The 25,883-nt window shown below is 41.0% G+C and overlaps 2 pseudogenes; both read right to left on the bottom strand.

The window, feature by feature from the left end:
• Nucleotides 1-19,096: 19,096 nt before the first annotated feature.
• LOC147426577 (uncharacterized) lies at nucleotides 19,097-20,594 on the bottom strand (annotated as a pseudogene).
• A 128-nt stretch (nucleotides 20,595-20,722) lies between these two features.
• Nucleotides 20,723-22,720, bottom strand: LOC147426576 (uncharacterized; annotated as a pseudogene).
• Nucleotides 22,721-25,883: the final 3,163 nt, after the last annotated feature.

The following is a 25,883-nucleotide window of genomic DNA, read 5'->3' as shown; positions in this document are numbered from 1 at the left end:
TCCTCAGATAATAGTAATTGTTGATAGGTTGAGGTCTAGAGTGATTGAAATGAAGGGGACAAATGCCCAGATTGGATTTCCCTATTTTCCATGGCATGGAAAGGATCCTATAGTGATGACCACACATAGTCCACAAGCACTTGCTATATAAACTTCTTCTACTAGGTTAGCTCCCAAATCTCCCTCACATAGAAATATTTTTCCTCAGAGAATAGTAATTCTTGATAGGTTGAGGTCTAGAGTGATTGAAATGAAGGAGACAAATGCCCATATTGACGACAAGACAAGTATAGAAGAAAGCACTACCATAGAGACATCTAGAGTGGCTATTCCAAAGGATGCTACTTGCTCTATGGAGGAGGTACAACCTAGTGAGATTGCTTCTATGCCAGAGACGAGTATTAAACCAAAAGAGTTAGATAGCGTGCCAGGTTCTACACTTATGAATGGTGCTTGTGCACCTATCATAGAGGTAGACGTCCCACCAAAGCCTATACTTGAGGATATTGCTGACACACATGACCATGAGAGTGTTGACCTTATGATTGGGTCATTAAGAGACTTAGATACATGTAGATACGATAGAGATAGATGCTTCCATTGAGACACATGCTTGTGGGTATCCACAGCTAGATTTATTGATGATGGAGCATTTAGATCCCCCATGCTAGACAAGGACAAATTAGGTACTTCTAGCCCGTGACTGTCACCCCCTAAGCTAGAGGTCACACCTAAGAATTGAGAGAATAATTTTCCCAGAGTGATTTCTACCATGACACTTGAGACACCACTAGATCAGGTAGTGCCCACCTTAGAGGAAGTTCAAAGGAGTAGTACAACCTTTGAGTGACCTAAGACATATCAAGCCTATAGCTCATCATATAGAACTTATTGTAGGGCCACCATACATTTTTTTGTGCCTCATAGGTGACACGGAATAGACCATTAGCTAGAAATGATATGCCAGTTTGGATTGAGAGCCACAATACACATGATGGTTTATCCTATGGTTGGCTCACATCTAAACGGTCATAAGAGGAAGAGGGATTCTATAGAGAACATATACACATTTGAGTTCCTATACACATACCCTAGCACATCCTCATAGATCTCCTATAGTTTCTTTGACCATACCCATGCTATGGAAATCTAGACCACGTTCATGACGATGTGCTAGAGGCCTACCCCACAACGAGTGCCAGACTAGGCATTCACAATCACTTGTGTGGAGAGCTCGACATACATTCATTGAGATACCGTGGACATTGAGGATTTGGCTACCGAAGAGCTAATGAACGAGTCATAAACATTAAAATAAAAATTTACGCTACAGTCCAGTATTGCAGTACTAGACAGCAAGGTAAAAAATTGGCTTTAACCATATACAATACTTATACATCCTTAATACATGGTGCATGAAACATTTTGGCCGATTGGGACATAAAAAAATAATACCCAATGAGAATACCAAGAAAAAAGGCAAATAGGCCAAGAAATTGAGAAAATTGCTTGAAATCAAATTGAGCTTACCACTAGCTTAACCACAAGGTGTTTTTTGTTGATGTTGTGCTTGGAAAAGATTAGAACATCTATACTATATATGAAGCAGCTTAAAATTTTCAAGGAGGGAGAGGGCCTCCACGTGTTATTCCTTGGTTCATTTCAAAAAACACATTACAAAACATCTAATCTAAAATGCAAAGTGAAGGGTAAGATTGTAAGAAATGACTACCTTTATAGAATGTAAGAATTGAAAAATCTTTTCAAATGTAAAGTCAAAAGACTTTCTATTCTACATAAAATAAATGTTCAAGCTTGATTGCACATAACAAAAAATGGATAACTTTAGTGGAGGTTTTGTTACTTAATGCAAATTTACCTTTTGAAGATATAACCAAAAAAAAAATTAGTGAATTTTTTTGTTTAATGAAAATATAATTTTTAAAGATATATTTGGCTTTATTTTCAAGGGGCTTTTTTCAAGACCAATATTAATATGTTTTAAAAAATTTTGAAAATATGTATTTCTTTAAAGAGCTTGAGAAAAAGAAAAAAACTCTCCCAACGTCGACTTGGGGCTGTCTCGCTTTGATGACATGCATGACATACAAATGCAGGGGTCCTTATCCACATTATTGACAGAGAGAGAGAGAGAGAGAGAGAGAGAGAGAGAGAGAGAGAGAGAGAGAGAGAGAGAGAGAGCGAGCATTGCCTGTGTCTGTTTCTGTGTATACATGCATGAGAGAGAGAGAGAGAGAGAGAGAGAGAGAGAGCATGAGAGAGCATTGCCTGTGTCTGTTTGTGTGTATACATGCACATGCATGAGGGGGAGAGAGAGAAAGAAAGATTTTACTGTTGAGCTCTTTTCAAGATAATTTTTTTTGGAATTTGTGTATTTTTAAAAGGATAGCTAAAGTTTTTCACCTGTAGAAAATGGATTAAATGCCTGACAAAAACCAACCCTCATATTAGCACCCCAAATGGGTAGAGAGATTGCCTAGTTCACTACAATAAAAAATGGGGCCTTCGATGCAAGTTTCGACGCTCTCTGTCGAAAAAACCATCGAAATATGCGTCCCGATAAAAACGTCGTAATATGCATCGAAAGGCACTGTTATCGACACATATTTCAACGTGCCTAGCGCTGCAGATTGTAACGACCATAACATAATTTTTTTTTCTTGGGCAGAGTACAGGCAGCCTGGCCTGTGCCCAGTGAAAAGATGGGCACAGCCACAGCCAGACTGCCTGTCCTCTGCCTAAGAAGGCGAGCAGCACCAAAATCAACCGTGCTTTAGCAAAAATTTCGCCAGAGTTCCCTTTGTTTTAACGTAAACTTAAAAAAAAAAGCCATATGTATACGCCTACTACATGCTATCCATGTAGGATCTCACATGAGATTTAAGGCAAATGAAAGAAATGAAATGAACTTTGTGCAAAACCATAACCATAACGAACTTTGTGCAAAACCATAACCAAATTAAAACCATAAACGGCCATAACCATATTGATCAAAACCATAATGATAACCATAACCATAAACAAAACAATAACCATAACCATAACCATAAAGTTAAACATAACCATAAACAAAACAATAACCATAACCATGTCTATACAAGAACAATAACCATAACCATGTCTATACAATGACAATAACCATAACTATAAAGAAAACAATAACCATAACCATGTTTGAACAATAACCTTAACCATGTTTGAAAAATAACCATAACCATGTCTATACAAAAAAGAGACACAGAAGCGTGTCTGTGTCTCACCAAAAATATATATGAAATCCACTGATGACTACGCGTCACAACCTGCACATAGGACAAGTCACAAAATTAGTATTGATATTACTTCACATATACTTATTTAATTAAATCAACTCACACATATTAATGTCTCACCTCAATCGATCAGCGAGACTCTAAGGCCTCCCAGTCTACAGGTTCTCCTCAGGCAGCAAGATCATTCAATACTTCATAAATACCTCTGCGATATTCATCTGTCTCCTCCTGGCGTATCGAGGCTCGATGCATTGCAAGATTCTGCGTTTATACAAAAATCAAAGTAATTAAGAATACATGATTCATCACGTTTAAAAAAACACCATAGCTAGGATTGGATTGGAAACTCACAAACTCATAGTAAAAGGTGTCGAAGCCTCCGCTGCCAAGATGAGATGTCCGCCTGGTCATCTGTCATATTTGCGCGGCCTGACGCTGCTATCTGAATTGTGTGTCTGCTGTCCGCTCATCCTCCTTGATCTGCTGCCACGTCTTGTGTGGGATGCCCGAAGGCTTCGGCGAGCCGGTCCTTTAAGCTTGCCGAGCTACATCTCGTCGATGTTTCATGGTGTCCCGTGCAACACCCTTGATCCACATCCTCAGAAGATCCTTTGAACCCGGAGCAGGCTAGTACTCTCTCATGATGGTCTCCACTATATAATTGATTTTATCCTACTCAGCCAAGGCGTCAGAATGCTGGTCGAAAATTGCAGCTCCGCGAGCTGCGAATCCGCTGTCTCATCTCAGTCCCTACTCTATCCATGTCAACAAAACCACCTGCCCATACAGTATAGAGCTTGGAGGCGCTAGGATCGTGTGTCCCCCAAGGTGTCCGAGGTGTTCTAAGAGGTGTGTCGAGAGGTGTGCCTGGGTAGGACAGGGGTCGAAGCATCTGTGGACCCTCCTCCACAGCAACCACCACCTCCACCTGACGATCGCCGAGATCGGCGAGTGCGCCTGTGCTACGAAGATGAGGACGTACCCGCCTCTGCCATACCCCTAGGTGCCTCTGCCATACCCCTAGGTGTCAGTGGATCTATTCGTAGAATGCCACCGCATCAACTTTGCAATGGAACCACAACAAAACATGCTTTTTATCCTAGGAATAATAGGAAAATTCCGCAGCACTTTAGCTGGCACTGTCTCACCAACCGCATCTTGTTTGTAGCGCATTGCTCCGCACTTAGGACACGACAGACAATCTGCGAATTCATTGCAAAAAAGAATGCAATCATTTGGACATGCATGAATCTTGTTGTAGTCCAAGCCAATTGAGGTCAATAGTTGCTTTGCGTTTGGCCTTGAGGGGGGCATTTCATTGCCAGCCGGGAGAAGTTGCTCCCGCAACAACCTGTTTAAGCCACATTAAATTAAAAAGCTCCCCAAGCACATCACCGTTGCAATCGGAAAATATCTTTTGTAAATTACGTACCTAAACAAAGCAGTGACGCTTGCATCTGACCACCCGTACACTGACTGAAGATTCAAAAATGTTAGAAAAGTACGAAGCACATATATTTTGACACTTTCATAGATTGGTTGACGTGCCAACTTCCTCAACATGTCTTCAGGAGATAGGCGCATGGCTTCTGGTGCTGCTTCGTTAGCGTTCTCCTCGCTTGTCTAGAAGAAGGCATCCAGCATCTCCTCCATGCCGTCGTCTTCTGTCTGTACGCCCTTTTCTGCTTCCATCCTTGGCTCTATATTGGTCGGACCTTCACACATAATCCTTTCTCTCTCTCTCTCTCTCTCTCTCTCTCTCTCTCTCTCTCTCTCTCTCTCTCTCTCTCTCTCTCTCTCTCTCTCTCTCTCTCTCTCAGATGTAGGTGTTATGTTACGAAAATCAATGCCCGTTCCGTAGGAGTCGTATCGTAGATTCTGTACGATTTCTCTAGAAAACTCTCCATACTTGTGCACATGCTCATTACATATCCTACGCATGCATAGGATTTGATACTTGCAGAGCGTGCACGAGCATGTAATCTTTTCCTCCATGTTAGTTGATGACGTTGCCATCTACAATGATTATGAATGTTGTTTTAATATATATACTCCTCACAATGTAAACTATCTCCCATTCTCTAGTCTTGCCCGATCTCCGTACACCTCGGTCCAGAAGTGTACGGAGATCAGGACCACCGGGTCAAAATCTCGTCTTTATTGGTCAAATCCTATATGGGTGGACACATACGTGCACTCGAAGGTGTACATGACAATGCATGTAGCGGGCAAAACCCCTTTGCCTCTTTTAGTTCCATAGTTTCTTCTAGAGGGAGAGAGAGATAGAGAGAGTTTCTTCTAGAGAGAGAGAGAGAGATAGAGAGAGTTTCTGTCCTTTTCACACAATTGGTCAGCCAACCTAACTCTTTCACGCCGACTTTCTCTATCTACTATCTATCTTTCTCTCTCTACCTCTGTAGATATCTCTAGTTGATTCTCTCTCTCTCTCTCTCTCTCTCTCTCTATATATATATATATATATATATATATATATATATATATATATATATCACTCTCTATCTCTCTATTTCTCTCTCTCTCTCTACGTACCCTATATCTCGTTCTTTCTCTCTTGATCTCGCTCTCGCTATCTCTCTTTCTCTTTCTCTCTCACTCTCTCTCTTAATTTCCTCTCTCTCTCTCTCTCTCTCTCTCTCTCTCTCTCTCTCTCTCTCTCTCTCTCTCTCTCTCTCTCTCTCTCTCTCTCTCTCTCTCTACGTACCCTATCTCTCGATCTCACTCTCGCTATCTCTCTTTCTCTTTCTCTCGCTCTCGCTCTCTATTTTCCTCTCTCTCTCTCTCTCTATTTTCCTATCTCTCTCTCTCTCTCTCTCTCTCTCTCTCTCTCTCTCTCTCTCTCTCTCTCTCTCTCTCTCTCTCTCTCTCTCTCTCTCTCTCTCTCTATATATATATATATATATATATATATATATATATATATATATATATATATATATATATATATATCACTCTCTTTCTCTCTCTCTCTCTCTCTCTCTCTCTCTCTCTCTCTCTCTCTCTCTCTCTCTCTCTATTTCGTATGCGCATATCCATAGTGTCATCCTAGCTATGTACTTTCATTTAAGAAAATGGCTTTCCTAAGCTACACTATGTCAGTATCCACCGTGGGAAGGAACCCCTATAGGGTTATGATGGTTAGAAGTCCTTAGTTGGATGCTATTAACGTAGTAAAAATTCTTTTTTACTCTTAAACTTGGCCTCACCTCCCTTGCCTTAGGCACAATGACTGCTCTACTATGATGGACCACATCAGAGGCGGCTACATATATTTGGCTTCGGCAGAAGGAGTAGCACCTGGCCTACTTAGTGCGTGAGGTGATAAAAAATTTTCACGAAACTCACCATGAGTGATGATCGTGGTCTGCCTTCTCCTATTTAAAGAGGTGAGGGCACATTCTGCCCCTCGCTTAGCCTTGTGTATGTTTTACTTGCATAGACAATTAGGATTGTGTGTGTTTGTTCACTCGCTTTTGTACCAATCATGGAGCTTGCCACTCAACCAACACAGGTTGGCTACTGTTTACTGAGCTTGAAATTATGGTTTTTCTCTTTTTTTACTTGTCTTAGGCTATTGTAAACAACCGGGCTTATTGGTTGGCATACCCTGTCGCTTAGCTTGGTAAGGGCCACTATGTGGTTGGCTTTGCTTGACACAGTAAGAGGCACTACTCTGGAACCTTGATCCCCGTCGCTTAGCCTGGTAAGGCCCACTATGTGGGTTGGCTATGCTTGACATTATGTGGTAATGGTTGAATGGTTTAACACTCTTGGGCAAAGCTATGAACCTGCAAGTGATTTTTGGTTGCTCTACGTACACTACTCATTGGTTTGATTAAAGTTATTGGGGGACATTATAGTGATTGTTGCTGCTTGGCTTGACAATACAATATTCTGTTGATTCTATGTATGGGCACATGACGTAATGCTGGTGCATAGTGTTCAAAAAAAAATCTTTTGATGGGGGGGTATACCCCGGGTGTTTACTGGTTTTGGACTTGTTACTGGTACTAGTTGTTTTCTCTAAACTTGACATAGGACGTGCAAAATACTGGCTAAATTGGAAATTGGGGGTTTGGCCTGACTGCGTACTGATGTTGGAATTTTTTTGGTACTAGTTGTTTGGGGTTTTTTTGGGGGTATGCCTCAGTTGCATACTGATGCTGGACTTGTTTGTTATTGGTTATTTTGATGAGGTGATACAATACATTTTTTTTGCATTCACATGGTCAGGTATAGTTTTAAAAAATCCCATAAAGGCATCTATTCCTTTTTAGTTCATGGATTGACATTCGGTCTGGCTGGATACTTCATCGACATTAAGGGTTCTCTGCCACTTGGTTTGCTAAGAAATGTATAATTAATGTAAGTGACATACAAACTTGGGAAGGTTGGGTTCCATGAACCCTAAATGGGCAGAAGCTATATCTGTCCTAAATAAACAAAAACAAGTTTGATATTCTTGAACTATTAATGGAATTTTTTCTTAGGCTTCTTACTTTATGGGGGAAAACAGCAAGAGGAAGGGATCTTCACTGATCTAGCAAAGAAAAAACTCAAAAGACTGATAAAGATGTTGATGGGGGATGAGACACTTGGATTAGAAGGGGTTATGGCCTTCTAATCAAAATTGTATTTATGATAAAATATAAACTTTGGGATAATAAATTTTTTAATAATATTTATAGAACACATAAAACTTTGGACTAAGTTTGTAAGTTAAAAAAGGTTGTAAGGTGGACATGGATAACAACTGGTATAGTCCATTGATACCTGTAAAACACATCCAAGGCTAACATATCTACTGTCTTGTTTGGATCGATGCAGGTAAGGACTCTATCTTATCTTGGAAGGTTTTTTTGGCTAAAAGCAATTGACTACACATGATTACACTGGCATCTACTGCTGGGGAAGTACTTATGATATCTGTATACTGGAATGAGGCTTCATTCTTATAAGATTGTATAAAGATAATTCTAAGACTAAGTTATTTTTGTACTTATCATTTCCCTTTCTGTGGAGCCAGCTATCTTTTGAATGTAAAAGTTCAATTATGTCTTATTATTTATGTTAAAACACCTACACACACACACACACACACATACACACACACACACTCGCATTTTGATAAAAGGAGAACTTGGAATGCTGTAGGAACATCCAATGAGATCTCAAAGATATATCCGCCGATGAGAGAGAGAGAGAGAGAGAGAGAGAGAGAGAGAGAGAGAGAGAGAGAAACCAATCATAGACATCTAAACTTTTCTTTTCAATAAAATGAGAAAAAGGAGTTCGCTTCTCCTTTTTAAATGTCCACATGCCAATCGTCACTTCAACTAGAGGGTTTGGGGGGGGACGAGGGGAGCATAGAAATTTTGAATGTCATAGATACTGTATTGGAACAATAGTAACATGCCTCCATACCTATGTGACAAATATTTCCTTCAAGCATAGATGTATGTGTGTGTGTGTGTGTGTGTGGGTGTGTGCGCGTGCTATGTGTACATATAGACATAATTGGAACAATATCAAGATGCCTCAAGACATATGTGACAAATCTTTGCTTCAAGCATATATATACATATATATATATATATATATATATATATATATATATATATATATATATATATATATACATACATACATACATATATACATACACATACACATACACATACACATACATATACATATATACATACAAGAAGTGCATGCCATAGCCTAGAAAAGTTGAAGGCTCGACCCTATTGAGCAAGCTCTAGGGATATATGAGAAGGAACACTTAACAATTTTACATTCTCTAGACTCGTGGAAGCACTATTCATTGGGGATTCCTTTCATTCTCCGAACAGAACACCAAAGCCTTAAGTACTTCATGACGCAGACCGAGCTCTCTGTTAGCAGCAAGCTAACACAGACACCATTTTTCGCAGTTCTCCTTGTAAAACGATTATTATTTTGATAAATCGGGAATATTGTAACTCCTATTTTCTTGGTAAACTTTGTAATTAATGTGCTAGGGCTACAAGCTTCCAGATTGTATCAGCCAGTCAATTCTCAGCTTTGGTAGAACTCTAGATTATTAGTTTTGACCACTCAAAAACCTTGGCTAAGGTATAAAAGCCAATTTTTGTAAGTTTTTTACAAGTTTTTGGATAAGAAATACACACCGTGAGCTAACGGCGCTCCCTTCTCTCCTTCTCGTGCTTCCTACTCCCTCCCCGGTTGTCACATTGCGAATGCGTTTGTTGCATTGTAACCGCAGGTAAGAGCTCTACGCATTGACGTAAGCCATTCACAGTATTTCGTAACTTTTGGCGTCGCCAACTTGCGGCCTAATTTCATCATAACTAGGAATTTAAACTTTTAAATAAAAAACTAAGCATAGGCGGGGTATTGGGACATCATTGTTAAGCATTTAGATGCATTCTGGGTCAAAAACGACTAGGTTAAGAATCCACAGCCGTTAATAATCGCGATTTTGAAACTTGACCTAAAGTGGGATTTGGGGCCAAAGGCATGTGTGCTTAGGTCTTATAAACTTGTCCTAGAAGTTTCGTTACGTTCGGATGTCATTTGATGCTGTAACGGATGTGATTTGCTTGCCGATGAGCGATTGGCTTTTGGTGATTTCAGTCACTTGAGTGTAGCTTGAGTTAGATGCGAGTTGTTAGTTGTTTTCCGAGAGATTGACAACCTCTTGTAGCCTCTAAGCACTAGTCGAGTCAGCTTCGTCCCATGGTTTGACAAATTAATCGTAGTTCTCGCTAATACTGCAATAAGATAGGATGGTGAGGTTAGACATGAGTCCCACATTTGGCGCCGTTGTCGGGGACCGAATAGACCTAAACTAGAGAAAACACGAGCATCTTGTGTAATTGTCTATTAACTTCCTCTAGGTTCACCTAGAGTAAAACTCCCTCTTTTAGAAACCGCATAGCTTAAGAGTGTCGTCTTTTGTTGTGTAGAGGTAGCTTGGAAGTAATCGTACTTGCTAAGTGCCTTTAGGACTATAGGATTGTAGATTTAGATTAGGAATTGGAGAATGATTGGTAGAAGAGACAAGTCTTAAGATCAAGACTCTGAAAAACATAAAAAACACAAGGAAACGAGTGTTTGTGGACACTTTCCACAACCCCATTGCATGAGAAACTAGGAGTAGGGTAAGTAGGATCCGAGGTGGATTTCAGAACATTGCTCTCTCTGAAGGAATCAAATGTGAGTTGTTATGTCAGGTTGCAGAATTTCAGGTCTATGGCTAGAAATAGCTTGAAAAGACTCGAATTCACTCAATCCAACTAGAGAGTAAGCCTAAGAGTTGTCCGAACCAGAGGGTAAGCTCAAAGACACTTCGAGGTAAAAATTTCGAGAAGTTGACCAAAACTCATATTATTTACTTTTTCTTGACATTTTAGGCCAAATTAAGTTTTGACTTGATTATAGGCTTAAAAAACATTATAAAAAGATTGTCTCTGAGAAAATTGCAAAAAAGTGCTCATTTCAAGCCTCAAGTTAATAATCACGATTATTAACTTTTTGCTCTAAATTGGCCAAGATTCATACCATTGACTCATTGCATGTGTACAAACAACTTTTATAAAGGCCAAAGAGATTTGGATCACTAAACTGGTAAAAAACTGGGTAAAATTAAAGTTTGTACTAACTTTTTGAATCTTGAGGATAAATTGGCGAAAATTTGTCCAAACTTGATGAAAATTGATCCATAGGCTTATATTGATGTGATAAACAAGTGTACATGCTTAGTTGACCAAAAACTTGCAAAATTTTGGCAAAAGTAAATAATCACGATTATTTATATCTGCCCTGTTTTTGAACTTTTTTGACCAAGTTGGCACCACTAGCTTTACCATATTGTAATAAGCCCACAAGCCAAATTTGGTAAGATTTGGATCACTGGATTGAAAATTGTGACTAAAATTGCAAAGTTAGTCTGCGGACCGATAATTGATGACCATTTGACAAAAAATGTCCAAACTTGTTGAAACTTGGCTAGTGATCTTAAATTAAGGTGCTTAACAGATTTGTGTCAAGGTTGGGAAAAAAATTTGTAAAAAATTATCAAAAGTAAATAATCACGATTATTTCCTTCTGCTTCAAAACTTGGTGATTTTGCAAATTTGAGTATACCACAGGGTCAAGCACATCAAGTAGACCCCACAAATCAATTTTGGTGAAATTTGGACCACAAAAGTGAGACTTAAGCCAAAAGTGAGACTTAAGCCAGATTCTTGAAATCAGAGTCTGCGGACACGGAACAATGGGTAATCTTGATCAAATTTTGTGCAAACTTGTTGAAACTTGTCCAAGGGCTTTAACAAGTTGTATACTTACCAAACCTATCAAAAAAGTGCAAAAACTTGACAAAAGTAAATAATCGTGATTATTTACTGCTATCCAGAGACTTTAATTTTGACTTTTGGGCTTATATAGTGTTAGACCATCATAATATAAGGCCACGGGACAATTTTGGGTTCAATCGGATCAAAATTGGTACAGATACACTCAGTTTACAGGTTGCAGATTAGACCTTTGATTTTGCTAAAGCTGAATATGAAAGTCAAAATTTTGACTTCCATAGCACGAATTGAAGTGATATACAGAGACCAATCACGAGAGTTCTCAAGAGATCTACTGTCCTTATAAAAAAATAGCTAATTTGATTAATTTTGTACAGGAATCAGGTTGCAAACGAGAAATCAGTGGCTTGACAGAAAGTTTCAATTGAATCGAGTGGAAATTGACGACAAGTCAATCCAAGGTGAGTACTCTATCAAGGGCTTCATAAGTCTATATGAACCTTAGATCTGGTCGTGTACTAGGAAATCAAGGCCTATTCGGAGAAACCACCAGTAGACTATCCACCAAAGAAAGCATGAATCAAGGCAACTCCTTGCACACAATTCCTGAAGAAGTCTCGGACACTTTTTCAGATTCAACATCTGAAATGTCTTCTTACTCGACTCACTCGAAAATCGGAACAACAATGCGCTATAAGCATATACTCTCTTTTTACAAAAGTAACCATCATGGAGCCCAGGTTTAATTGGATCCTAACGAAGAGTATGCTATTCGCATTGATGACCATGGTATTGAGTTCAAAGAAGAGGTTAGGGCAAACAAACAAGGAAAAATGTACATGGATCGAAACGGAACTCAATATGTACAAGTCGAAAATCTTGATGTGGTAGACAAATGAGGATTAGAAGTAAACACTATAATCCCAGATATGTTAGCAATAGAAGGACCACCAACTTTGGAATTCAAGGGATATGATCAAGTAGACTTGAAGCCTTTGAAACGGCTTAGTACAGATAATCCTAGGATTGGAGTCTATTGTTGGGAAGATAGAAATCTAAAAGATCTTTTGTGGACTTCTCATGCTAGACCGGGACAATTAACAGCCATGAAGATCATCTATATCTTCAAGATCAAAGATAAGGGATTTGCAGATCTACCAACTTACTTGTTTAGGGATTGTTATAACAACAATTATGTTATGATGACTCCTAAGGAGGTAGAACAAACCAAGTACCAGGGTATTCCATACGGGATTGGATATTGGGTAAAGGACCAGAAACCACTTCAAGAGACGGACATCAGGAGAGATCATCGGAGAGTAATGTGAAGAAACCAGAAATCACCTCATCACGTAGAAAATTGGGTGACACTAAGGCCAGTTTAGGGCTACATGAGTCACTATTTCCGACAGACTGGTTTGAAGGAATCAGAACAGGACCGACTCCCAGAAGACTTGGTGTTGAACCAAATAGACGTGTCAGACTAGCTGATTTTCAAAACTAGATTAGAAAATACAGTGGATCAGGGGATCCATATGACCACTTGGCAAGATTTAAGCAAGTGCTAAGAGCAAATCGTATATTCGATTTCCATACTCAATTCGAGGGGTTTGAAATGACATTAGAAGGAAAAGCTCTGACATGGTTCCAAAACATTCCACCAAGGTTGATCATGGACTTGAACACATTAGCTCAAGCATTTTTAGCTACTTGTTCTAAAACGGGGATTAAACATAATACGGTAGCTCAAATCTACAACATTAAACAGAAACATGGTGAGTTTGTTAGGGATTGTGCAACTCGAATGAAACAATACATTACCAGATACCCATAGATGGAGATACCTGCAGAAGAACGACTTGTATCCTTGTTTCTAGAGGGACTGCTAAACAAAGAACTTCATGCTATACTCTATAGTAAAAATCATACAACCTTAGAAGTGTGTGTGTCTGATGCTATTGACCTAGGAGACAATTGTGAGATCTTCAATGAAGAGGATGTCCCTAAGGATAACCAAAGTGAGAAGACAACATCCACAAAACTAGCACAAGTGGGAATGGCTTCTGCGGCACCACTCTCAGCCATCGAAGATATGCTAAAAAGGATGAATGACATGATGAACAATATGCAAAAAGCACATATGAGAGGACCAAGACAAGGGATACCTCCACAGGGACAACCAATTAGGCCACAAAAATGGTGTGAAATCGAGGGTAAATGGACAAACCATGAGACCCACGAGTGCTACTTCAGACCAAAGTATGATGGGAATGTTCAGTACGTGCCCATGAGGCCCCAGGGACAACCCATGTATAGATATCAACCTAATATAGCCCAAGCTCAAAGACCACCAATGGGTATGGAAAGACCTCAACTTGTGTTAGGACAACAACCTCCATACCCAGGACATAATGCAGTGCCTGTAAAGTACATGCACTCGGAAGGAGTCATAGATGAACAAGAATTAGTGCCTGTTACACCCTATGCAGAGCCTAGTCCATCTTCAGTAATGGTAGAGGGAGAATGGTATAGTCCACATCCACCACCAATGGAAGAAACCATGACTTATGCTCCACCAGAGCTCACACCAATATACTATGTAGCTAATCAAGGTGTCAGACCTCCCATGGGAAGACCCATGATGAAGCCCAGAACAGGAAACTGTCATAACTGTGGTGATGATGACCATTGGAAGAACGAATGTCCAGAGCCTGAAAAAAACCTCAAACCAATTGAAGCCTATTGCATACAATGTTGCAAAAAGGGAGGACACTTTCCGAAAGATTTTCCTAAGAATCCTTTGAACAAGGAAAAATTTGTTGTAAACATAGTCCAAGTGATGCCTAATAGCTCATCAGAGAGTGAACCGATTGTTCCAATCAAGGTAATCACTAGAGCCCAGGCAAAGAAAAAGAAACACAATTCCTTTGATGATTCGGAGAACATGAAATTTTCTTCTCAAAGAATCAAAAGGAGCAGAAGCAAAAGATATGAGATGAGAAAACAAAAACAACGGGTTGAAAACGAAGAGAAAGAAAAAATGCTAGCCAGGGCAAGTTGAAAGAAACTGGCAGTGAATTCAAGGAAACAACCGTCAAATCTAGAGGATCCATTCTGGTTTGAAATTTTTTTTGAGCCTATCAATGCTGCCTTGGAAGCCTACCAAGCAGGACTTAAAGCAGGCCAAAACATGGAAACAAATGGAAAAACTATCCATCTCCAGATATGGAAGCAGCGAAGCTGGAAGTAGCGAAGCTGGAAGCTTATCAAAACTTGGTAAGAATCACGCAAAAAATGCTGGATAAACAAAAACCCAAGCTTAAAAGTATTGCAAAATTGGAAGAGCTTGCGGTAGAAGAAACAAAAGCAAAATCCGATGTGGTGGCAGAACCCCACCTTGAAACAAATGAACCAGAGCTCATAGTGCCAAACAACGAAGATGCCTTAGACAGAATTCCATTCATAGAGGAAGACTAGCCAAGACACTTATGGGAAAAGGTAAGAAAGATCAATGATGGAAGCCTAACTTTAAAGTTAGCTCCTATAGAGGAAGTCTGGTTGGATAACCTACCATTTGATATGAACATGTATTTATAATCCTTGTACGGGGATTGCGGATCGGAGGCTTCAGGAATATCTAAACATGTGACATTAAAAACATTACCTTCTTTTTTGAGAGATAATGAAGATGAATCTATCATTTGCAAGACCACTCAAGTAAAAAGAGCCAAACAGACCCTAGAAGTAGACAACATTCACTCGATCATGTCTATACCTCTCCAATGCACTCTTACTTTGGGAGAACTGTTGAAACTCAGGCCATACTTATGAAACGATTTACAAAAAACCCTAGAGAAGGTGGGGATAACGGGGTTAACCTCTAAGAATTTGGGCAAATTGAAAAATGAAATGGAAAACAAAGAGATTCTATTAGTTCCTATGAACAAGGTCGGAGAATATTATGAAGGGGAAGAAGGAAACACTACCCTCCCAGTGAAATATAATGACATTGAAACCATGAACAAGGTCGGAGAATATTATGAAGGGAAAGAAGGAAACACTACCCTCCCAGTGAAATATAATGACATTGAAACCATGCAATACTGGATAGTGGGACTGGCATAGCCAAAGACACTAAAGCACTATGGGAATCCTGGGGACAGCCAGCCATTAGACAAACGCGAATGAAATTACAGTTGGCTGACGGACACATTGAGAGACCACTAGGGCTACTAGAAAAAGTGATAGTCAACTCTTGTGGACTTGAATATTAACACACTTTTTCCATAGTAGACTTTGGGAAAAAACTCAACTATGAAATCATATTGGGAAGACCTTTCATGCGACAGGTACAACTTATCCAAGTTGGGGAAACAACTATCTGTACTTGAAGTAGGTGGGATCTATAACAAGAGTCAATCTAAAAGATCACACCTATAGAGATGTCTTGAAAACACCCATCCAAGAGTTTGATTCAGTCTTTGGCTGAAACTAACCTCCCATCTTGGCTAAACAAAAACACTCCTATTTGGATGTGCGGAGCTTTAGAAAATGGAATCTTAAGACGAGAGGAATGTATCCTACAAAGGGACTGTACAGACAAAGCCTATATACCTGAACCCTTTCCAGAACATTTATTTGAACCATTCGAGTGGACTCAAATTTTAGCGACCATGGATGTATGTGTGAATACGTCTATGACTACTCAATTTTGCAATGAGGATGGCTACGACATAATTCCCATCCAAATGATGTCAGTCCTTAACATTGAAAACAAAGATGAGGAAACAAAGGACTTGATGACAGCTCAACAAGTCTTTTTTGACCTCTATTACGATGCAATTGATGAGTTAGATGAACACTCAGCTACCTTAGAAGATTCGGGGTCAGAAAAAGAGCATACAAGAGCTCAATTACTCTTAAAGGGAGGGGAGGAAAGTTTTTTGACTTTCCAAACCAGAAATCAAGAAGACAAAAATGGTATAGAAGAAAGAGAGACACCAAAATCGTGAAAACACGACCTATGCCATCAGTCTCCAGTAAGACACAATTCCTGATACAGATAGATGCTAATGATTGTGTCAAGGACAAAATAACGGGCAGGTATCCTTCAAACAGAAACTTAGAAATGTCTCAGACATCAAGAAAAGCAAGAAAGGGTACTCATGAAAATCTCAGGATAAAAAACCACTCATGACCAGAGTCGAGCGGAAAAAGAAATATAAAGAGTTGAAAAAAGCTCTAAAGGAGATATACACAACCCAAATAATCACAGAAGAGGATGGTAAGGATGTAATGCATGTTGCATCCCATTACAAAAAGTACACTCTCCAAGATCGGAAAATCATAATCGAACAACCTATTAGGGAACTACGGAAACAAGGCGAGTCTTACAAAGGACTTGAACATGCTAAAAGGGTAGACTTGGCTGAACCAAGAGAAGAGCCTAGACCGGCTTACATTGCAAATGACCTAACAGAAGAACAAGAAAAGCTTTTGCCATGCTTGCTAAAGGAATACCGGGATATCTTTGCTTGGTCTTACAAGGATCTCAAGGGTGTCGATCCAGAAATCTTTCAACATACTATACCCATGAGAGATGATGCTAAACCAAGTAGACAGAGACCATACACTTATACCGAAACATTTGCCAGAAAGATCAAAGAAGATATTGAAAAAATGAAGGAAGATGAATTCATTTACGAAATTGAACACACTGATTGGGTGTCTCCAATTGTGGTAGTACCTAAGAAGAATGGGAAATTACGAGTGTGTGTTAATCTCAAAAAAGTGAATGCAACTACCATTAGAGACAAATTTCCTCTTCCGATAACTGAGCACGTTTTAGAACGAGTGGCAGGAAAAGAAGCTTACAACTTCTTAGATGACTTTCGGGATACAATCAACTTTTGGTTGACCCAAAAGATTAGCATAAAACTACTTTTGCAACAGAATGGGGTATATTTTCCTATCGCGTTATGCCGTTTGGGTTAACTAATGCTCTAGCCACATTTCAGAGATTGATGAGCCATGCTTTCAAAGAGTATCTTCGGAAATTCTTGGAAGTATACATGGATGATCTATGCGTACATTCGTCAATCCGGGTTGATCATTTTGAACACCTCAAAAAGGTATTCGAGAAATGTAGACTTTATAGGATTTGCTTAAATCCTGAAAAGTGCAAATTCATGGGAAGACAAGGAAAAATTCTTGGACATATAGTGCCTAAAGATGGCATAGCTACCGATATTGAAAAGATTCATGTCATTGCTGATTTGTCGAGACCAACAACAGTCAAGTGGGTACAAGCCTTCATGGGACATTGTGGATATTACCGACGATTCATCTACATGTACGCTATAATTGCAAAACCCATGTATAGCTTGATTACGCACTTTGAATGGACCGAGGCATGTGAAGAATCCTTCATGAAGCTTAAGCAAGCTCTCACCTCAGCTCCAATATTGAAAGCACCCGATTGGGATAAGGTATTTCATGTACATGTAGATGCTTCAAACTTTGCTTTTGGTTGTATACTAGCCCAACCAAGAGATGGAAAAATTGACTTTCCTATTTCTTATGCTAGCCGACAATTGAACATGGCAGAAAAGAATTACACCACCACTAAAAGAGAAGGACTAGGAATGATCTATGCCGTTAAAAAGTATAGACATTACCTATTAGCCAACAAGTTTGTATTCTTCATCGACCACCAAGATTTGTTATATTTGGGCAACAAGCCATGCAACACATGAAGAATAGTGAGATGGTTCATCATGGGGGTGGTTATGGAGCGAGCTCAATGGAGCGAGCTTTGAAGCGAGCTTTCCCCCCCCACCACCACCTCTACCTCCCATTGCCGCCCCTTACCACCCATGACAACCAACACCCTAGTCCACCACCGGTGGTTGGTGGTGTTAGCTCACTACCACCATCTGCCACTCCTCCTCCTACCACCACCGCCCATTGTCGCCGGTTCTCCTCCCACTCTTCCTTGTAGTGGGCTACTCAAGGACCTCTCTCTCTCTCTCTCTCTCTCTCTCTCTCTCTCTCTCTCTCTCTCTCTCTCTCTCTCTCTCTCTCTCTCTCTCTCTCTCTCACATGTCTCTCTCTCCCCCCTCCCCCCAACTCTCTCTCTCTCTCTCTCTCTCTCTGGCCCTCTCTCTCTCATCCTATCTCTCTCTCTTTATTTTGGTGATTTTGTCTCTCTTTCTCTCTCACTTGTCTATCTCTACCCCCCCCCCCCCTCTCTCTCTCTCTCTCTCTCTCTCTCTCTCTCTCTCTCTCTCTCTCTTCTCTCCCCCCTCCCCCCACACACACTCTCTCTTTCTCTCCTTCTCTCTCTCTCTCTCTCTCTCTCTCTCTCTCTCTCTCTCTCTCTCTCTCTCTCTCTCTCTCTCTCTCTCTCTCTCTCTCTCTCTCTCTCTCTCTCTCTCTCTCTCTCTCTCTCTCTCTCTCTCTCTCTCAGGTATCTTGGGATAGTTTCCCACTAGGTGCAGGATCTGGGCTTTGTCGCTTGGAGTCTATGGTGGTTGAAGAGCTTTCTTGCAAAGCTAATGTTGTGGTAGTAGTTGTATTGTTTGGCTGAGTGATCACATTGTTAGTCATGGGTGTCATGGACAGGGTTAGTTGTGAAGGATCAAACAAGGGTTCCATTGCAAAGCTGTTCTCCTTCGTAGTGCCATCCATTGTGTCGCCTTTAATCATATCATCTCCTGGACTAGAAACATTTTGGATTTTCAACCAGGATGCGGAGTTCATCAGTGAGAAGCTAAGAAGATTACTATTGTTGCTTTGCAATCCCAGATCTCTAGAAAGACTGGAGTTAGACATGATTTTACTGTGATTATCATTGTTAGAGGGGGTGATAATGTGTTGTCTTTTGCGGTGCGTGTGGAGTCAACACCATTATATGCAAGTGTAGAAGATAGAAAGCGGGTAAGGCATTGAGTGATTAGGGTTAGCCAACACTGGATGTGTGGTATCTTGTTGATGCAGCATTCCCTCATCTTGCAAACTTGCTGGGCTGTAGCTTCCATTAAACATGTCAAAAATCTGGAAGGATTGCACGCTCGTTGATGCTGCACATTGACGTTGCTCCAAGGTTGTGGTGGTACTATTGCAAAACATGGAGCTTTCTGAGTCGAGCTGCAATGGGTTCTCTTTCATGTAGTAATGTGATAGAAATTTTTCAAGCTTGTCAGCGCACGGTTGGGCTGCAAAATTGTTATCTTCAGTACTGCCAATGCGTCCGTGGTGAAGAGCTACAAAAGAAGTAGCTGGAGCAGGGTCGTGGTCTGCAAATTCCTGCATGATATTGCAGGTGTAGTTGGCCGAGGGATCCATATTGTGCAAGGTGCCTACGGCCAGTGCAGTCTGGACGATGCCGCAGAGGGAGTGGTGAGGGGGCAACAAGATACAGTCCATATGGGGGGCAGCTGGCGCTGCAAGAGGAGGAGGAGTCATGTAGTGGGCTGCTGTTAGTGGGAGTCGTGTAGTGGGCTGCTGACCGAGGACTGTTTGTTGTCCTGGTACACTTCTGTACATGAGATGAGTGAAGAGCTCTATTAATGAAACTGGGGGACGTATGCAAGCTGGGAGGGCAAATTTCTTTTTTTTGATGAACCAAAAAAAAGGAGCAATAGCGATATCGCTATTGCTGCCTTTTTTTTGGCTTACGTTTTTTTTTTCCTTCTATGCCTATGCAAGCCTCTCTCTCTCTCTCTCTCTCTCTCTCTCTCTCTCTCTCTCTCTCTCTCTCTCTCTCTCTCTCTCTCTCTCTCTCTCTCTCTCTCTCTCTCTCTCTCTCTCTCTCTCTCTCTCTCTCTCTCTCTCTCTCTCTCTCTCTCTCTCTCTCTCGAACTGGCAAGCGGTCAAGCTGGAAGCGCACAAAAAAAAAAACGTAAGTTTGTCTCCGAGCAGCACCACCCCTCGCGAGGCTAATACATGCACCTGCCTCCATCAATAGCGATATGTCTGCATCAATTATCAATATGTCTTAAGAAGCCCCCCTCCGTCTGCATCATCCCTTTGTTTTTTCCTTTCTTGCCCAGCCCATCAATCAATGTGCTGTATGTCACTGCGCTAGGTTCAACTTGATTGTTCGTTATAGGTATTAAAGGCAATCGGGTGATGCAAGCGCAACTCTGCTGCTTGTATTGCATCAGTAGGGTTTCACTGACCTTGAAGATCAAGGAATTTACATCTTGTTTGTGAGCATTTCACAGCATTCTTGTCTTTCACAGTTGGTATAGTGGATTCGATGTAACAGAGATGGGAAGTTGATCCCTTTGAAACCAAAACTTGCATTTATGCCCCTGCATTCAAGTTGCCTGAAAAGGGTGGTATTGAGAAGCAATGCTCCAAGGCTGGAGTCCATGCATTCTGGAGTGACTCAAGCTCAGTCATGCCAGCATCTTCCTTGACTTCACATTTCAAATGGTTTACGATGCGTTCAAGATTCTTTAGGATTTTGTGGCCTGCAAAACGAGACAAAACCCACAAATGTTGCGATTTTGCAATCAAGACAGTGTCTAAGATTGTAGTATGAACTTACCAAGCTTTTCTAGCATGGAACTGTCATCTGGGATGAATCTGACAATCCTAATCTCCTTCACAATAATGTGAGGTTTTGGGCCAAAAAGCTTTGGAAACTGTCTTCTTCTGAGGCATTGCCAGTAGGTATTGTTGGTGCACGTCCATCGTCGAAACTTCTCTTTCTAGCAGTTGTCTCCCTGGAATCTAGACAAGAAGGCAAGGGAATAAAATTGGTATCAATGCACCAAAACTCGATCGCCGTGCTGGTTTGAGAGAGCATAGGATATCCTGTGGCCAACGAATAAGGAGGTGAAGTCAAAGGCAAAGCCATTAGGCAGCTCAAGTGAGGACACAAAAACTTAAGTCATGGCCATTGATGAGTTACATAACATGCTAGGTACAGTTTCCAAAAGGTGTCATTAAGGGGAGACAAGGAAAAGCTACAACCACCTTGCAAGCTTGGTCTAGTCAAAATCTCACTAGGATGAAAAGTTTCCAAGACCTTTCTTGTCCCCTGATCACACCACAAAAGAGCCTCAATGATTGTTGCTCGAAAGCTTGTGCTAAGCAATGACATTTCTTCAAGGAACAAAAATGTAAATTATAAGGCACCTTCATGAACAAGTGATCTGCCTCTATTGCTCCAAGAGTCCGGTAAAATGGGTAGAGACGCTGCTCACAATCCTTTTGTTGAGTCTTTCAGTTGCACTAGTTGGTACACCATTTCATACTGCATACACTCTGACATCAATCTAAAAGAAAACTATCTTTTACGACATGCTTGAAACATGGGTGAATACACGATCGTTGTCATGCTCAGATTTCAAGCGACTTGAGGCTAAGTTTCCCGAGTAGAAAATGCTAAGCACTTCCATAGCACTGGTGAGCACCTGAACAGCCAATCCGTATTCAAAGAGCAGATAAGACTTGAATGAGGCAAAACTAGAGTGCAAGCAGTTTACTTTGTTGTGACCTCATTAAGTCTTGTACTGACACAAGGTTGAAGACTGAGCATCTCTTTCAATGCAAAGTCTTGGTTGCACAATCGTGTCAGCACAAGTGATTGTTGAATATTTACATCATTTTTTGCATTATAAAGGCCTTTCAACCGTGCAATATTGCTCCGCAACCGCACTAGCAAAGGAAGTTCTCTAGGTGAAATCACCTGTTTGTCATGCCAGCACCATTTTGGAGCTCAGCTTATGGTCTTGCCAAGAAGATTTATATGGAAAATTGAAGGTTTATCATAGGCAGTGACCTTGAACAAAACAATCACCTTGCAGCATTACTAAACAACTACATAGCCATACCTCTAAGGCTCTGGATCCCATGTGCTCTTTCAAACGAGCCTCACTCATGCACACTCTTTCAGTGATGTCTAAGTTTTGTTTCTTTCCATCTTCTAGCACCTGTACAAAGAAATTCCATACTAAAAGTCTTATGTGTTACAAGGCATTTCACAGCACCCCTCATTGAGGAATACCCATAAAGGACCAAGACGACCTAATTGCTTACCTTCCTGTAAACCTCATCCACTGCTTTCGATACCATGTGTGAGAGCTCTTGAAGCTTTTGCCTTTTGTTTTCACTAGTTTCCTAGTGATAAGGCAAAACTCCTCGAGTTGAAGTGACCAGACCAATGTATAATGGAAATTCTTAAAATCGCCAATTCCAGAGTGATGAGTATGACCCATTTACAAGATTAACCCGACTCTCTATCAGTTGTCATCATGTATTGCTAACCGCCACTCTTTACATGACAAAATAAATTGGTGATGCCCAACGTGTCAACGAATAGAGTGTTTCACCTGCCAAAGATATTGAAGTTCAACGTGGCGATTTGCATAGAGGCAGGATATCTTTTCCATCAAGTGTGTTTGCAGCTGCAACGAGGAGTTTTGTGGTGCAAAAGATCCACATTGCCCAAGAATTGCTGCATTCCTACTTATTTTTTGAGAGAGAGAGAGAGACACAGAGAGAGAGAGAGAGAGAGAAGAGAGAGAGAGAGAGAGAGAGAGAGAGAGAGAGAGAGAGAGAGAGAGGGAGAGGGGGGGGGGGGGGGGGGGGGGGGGGGGGGGGGGGGGGGGGGGGGGGGGGGGAGGAATGAGGTAGAGGAGAGAGAGGGGGGGGGGGGTAGGGGTTAGAAAACCATATTGCAATGTGAGCGGCGATATGGGGATTAGTGTGGTAAAGGAGAAGAGAGAAGGTCTGAGGAGGAACAGAGAGAGAGAGAGAGAGAGAGAGAGAGAGAGAGAGAGAGAGAGAGAGAGAGAGAGAGAGAGAGAGAGAGAGAGAGAGAGAGAGAGAGAAGAAGAAGAAGAAGAAGAAGACGAAGAAGAAGAAGAAGAGAGAGGGAGGAATGAGGTAGAGGAGAGGGAGAGGGAGGGAGAGGTAGGGGTTAGACAACCATATTGCAATGTGAGCGGTGGTATGGGGATTAGTGTGGTAAAGGAGAAGAGAGAAGGTGTGAGGGAGGAGCAGAGAGAGAGAGAGAGAGAGAGAGAGAGAGAGAGAGAGAGAGAGAGAGAGAGAGAGAGAGAGAGAGAGAGAGAGAGAGAGAGAGAGAGAGAGGAATGAGGTAGAAGAGAGGATGAGTAAGGAGGAGGAGGATGGCGGCTAGAGGAGGAGATGGAGGAAGAAGGTGGAGGGGAGGGAGGATGTTGGAGGAGGAGGCTGAGGAGGAGAAACAAGTGGAGGGGAGGAGGCACATGGGCGGCAAGAGGAGGAAGGAGGAGGAAGGAGAGCTAGGGAGGGCGGCCAAAAAAATAAAAAAAGCTCGCTAAATTAAGCTCGCTCGAAGACCTAACTCATTCATCATTCTTCTTGAGTTTGATTTCATTGTGGTTGTAAAAAAAGGCACTACCCACCAAATAACATATCATTTGTCAAGGATTGTTTCAGGGGAATTAGCTAAAGGGGTAGACGATGATCTACCAGATCACGAAAAGGCACTACCCACCAAAGAACAGATCATTTGTCAAGGATTGTTTCAGGGGAATCAGCTAAAGGGGTAGACGATGATCTACCAGATGCCTATTTGTTCTCCGTGGAAATGATACCTAGATGGTCGAAAAACATTGTGTCATTGATGACAATAGCTCAAGTGGATTCACCACTTCTTTATCACAATTGATTTAATCGAGCAATCGGCTATGTATCAATTACTAGCTGGAAGGCTATATATGCATTAACCCTGAAGAAAAGGATCAATACCTAGGTCAAGCACATGTTACCATAGTAGGACTTCACTTTGCAGAAGACCAAACTATGCAACGAATCTTAAGACTTGGAGTATTTTGGCCAACTATGAGGAGAGATGTTAGATCTTTTGTAAAAGATTTCCCTCTACTTATCGAGTTGAACGTTTCCTGAGGATATGAGTAAACGCCGTCAAAGAGAAATTGAAACTGAAGCAAGAGACTATGCTATTATTGGGAACCAATTGTAGTGAAGAGGTAAGGATCACCATTTGCGTCTTTGTGCAAATGAAAACGAGTATATTTCGATTATAAAACAAGCACATGCTGGATTAGCTGGAGGTCACTTTTCTAGTGAGACCACCGTAAGAGAAATCTTGATGGCAGGCATATGGTGGCCAACACTTTTTGCAGATGCCAAAGAATATGTTCGAAGGTGTGATGCTTGTTAACGAGCAAAAATGCCAACACGAGTAGACAGCATACCCTTAAGACCAATGATGGGGGCTAGAGCCTTCGCAAAATGGGGTATAGATTTTGTTGGACCGATACAGCCACCTGCTTACAGAACCCAAGCTCAATATATCATTGTAGCTATGGACTATTTGACCAAGTGGGCCGAGGCTAAAGCAATCCAAAAGAATGATGCCATAACCACTGCTGCATTCTTATATGAGTATGTATTCACAAGATATGGAATGCCAATAGAGATTGTCAGTGATTGGGGAACTCATTTCCTCAACGAGGTAATAGAGTATTTGCTTAATGAGTTTATGGTATCCATAACAAATCAGCTCCCTATCACCCACAAGCAAACGGACAAGCTGAGCATACAAATAAAATTCTTAGCTCGGTACTGACCAAAGTGGTTAGTTGAGGGAGGACAGACTGGGAAATGAATCTCCATGCTTTTCTATCGGCTTATCAAGTTTCATTCAAAACAGCTCTAAATGCTACACCCTTTAACCTTGTTTCTGGTCTTGATGCCATACTACCAATAGAATTTCTATTGCCGACATTAAGGGTAGCACAAACGCTTGAGTAGACTGGACATGAATTGTCAGAAAGACTTGAAGATTTGGAAAAGCTAGATGAGCAACGGCTAATTGCTGTAGCTCATATCTATGCACAAAAGCGAAAACAAAAACAGTTTTTTGATTCCCACTTAATCACCAAAATCTTCAAAAAAGGGGACTTAGTTCTAGACTATTCCCTTAAGCAACACATTCCCAAGTTTTAGAAAAAGGAAAATGGACCATTTAGCATTGAAGATGTATCTCCAAGTAGAGCAGTAAAATTGTCCACCCTAAATGGTGAACCAATGGCTAATTGGATTAGTGGATGTCGTTTAAAGAAATACAATTTTCCACTAACCAATGAATTGCTAGAGAGAATGCATGCAGCCAAACAAAGGAAGATGAAACGACAGCAGGTTATTGATGAAGCCCAAGAGGAAGCTAGACTTCAGGTACTCAAGCGTAAAGCCGCTCTCAAGAATCAACTGATACTGATTCCCA

The sequence above is a fragment of the Adiantum capillus-veneris genome, chromosome 24 (genome assembly GCF_014529385.1).
Source record: "Adiantum capillus-veneris isolate H3 chromosome 24, ASM1452938v2, whole genome shotgun sequence".
NCBI lineage: Eukaryota > Viridiplantae > Streptophyta > Polypodiopsida > Polypodiales > Pteridaceae > Adiantum > Adiantum capillus-veneris.
Note: the sequence above shows the minus strand (reverse complement) of the source record. Positions and strands in the feature narration are given on the sequence as shown.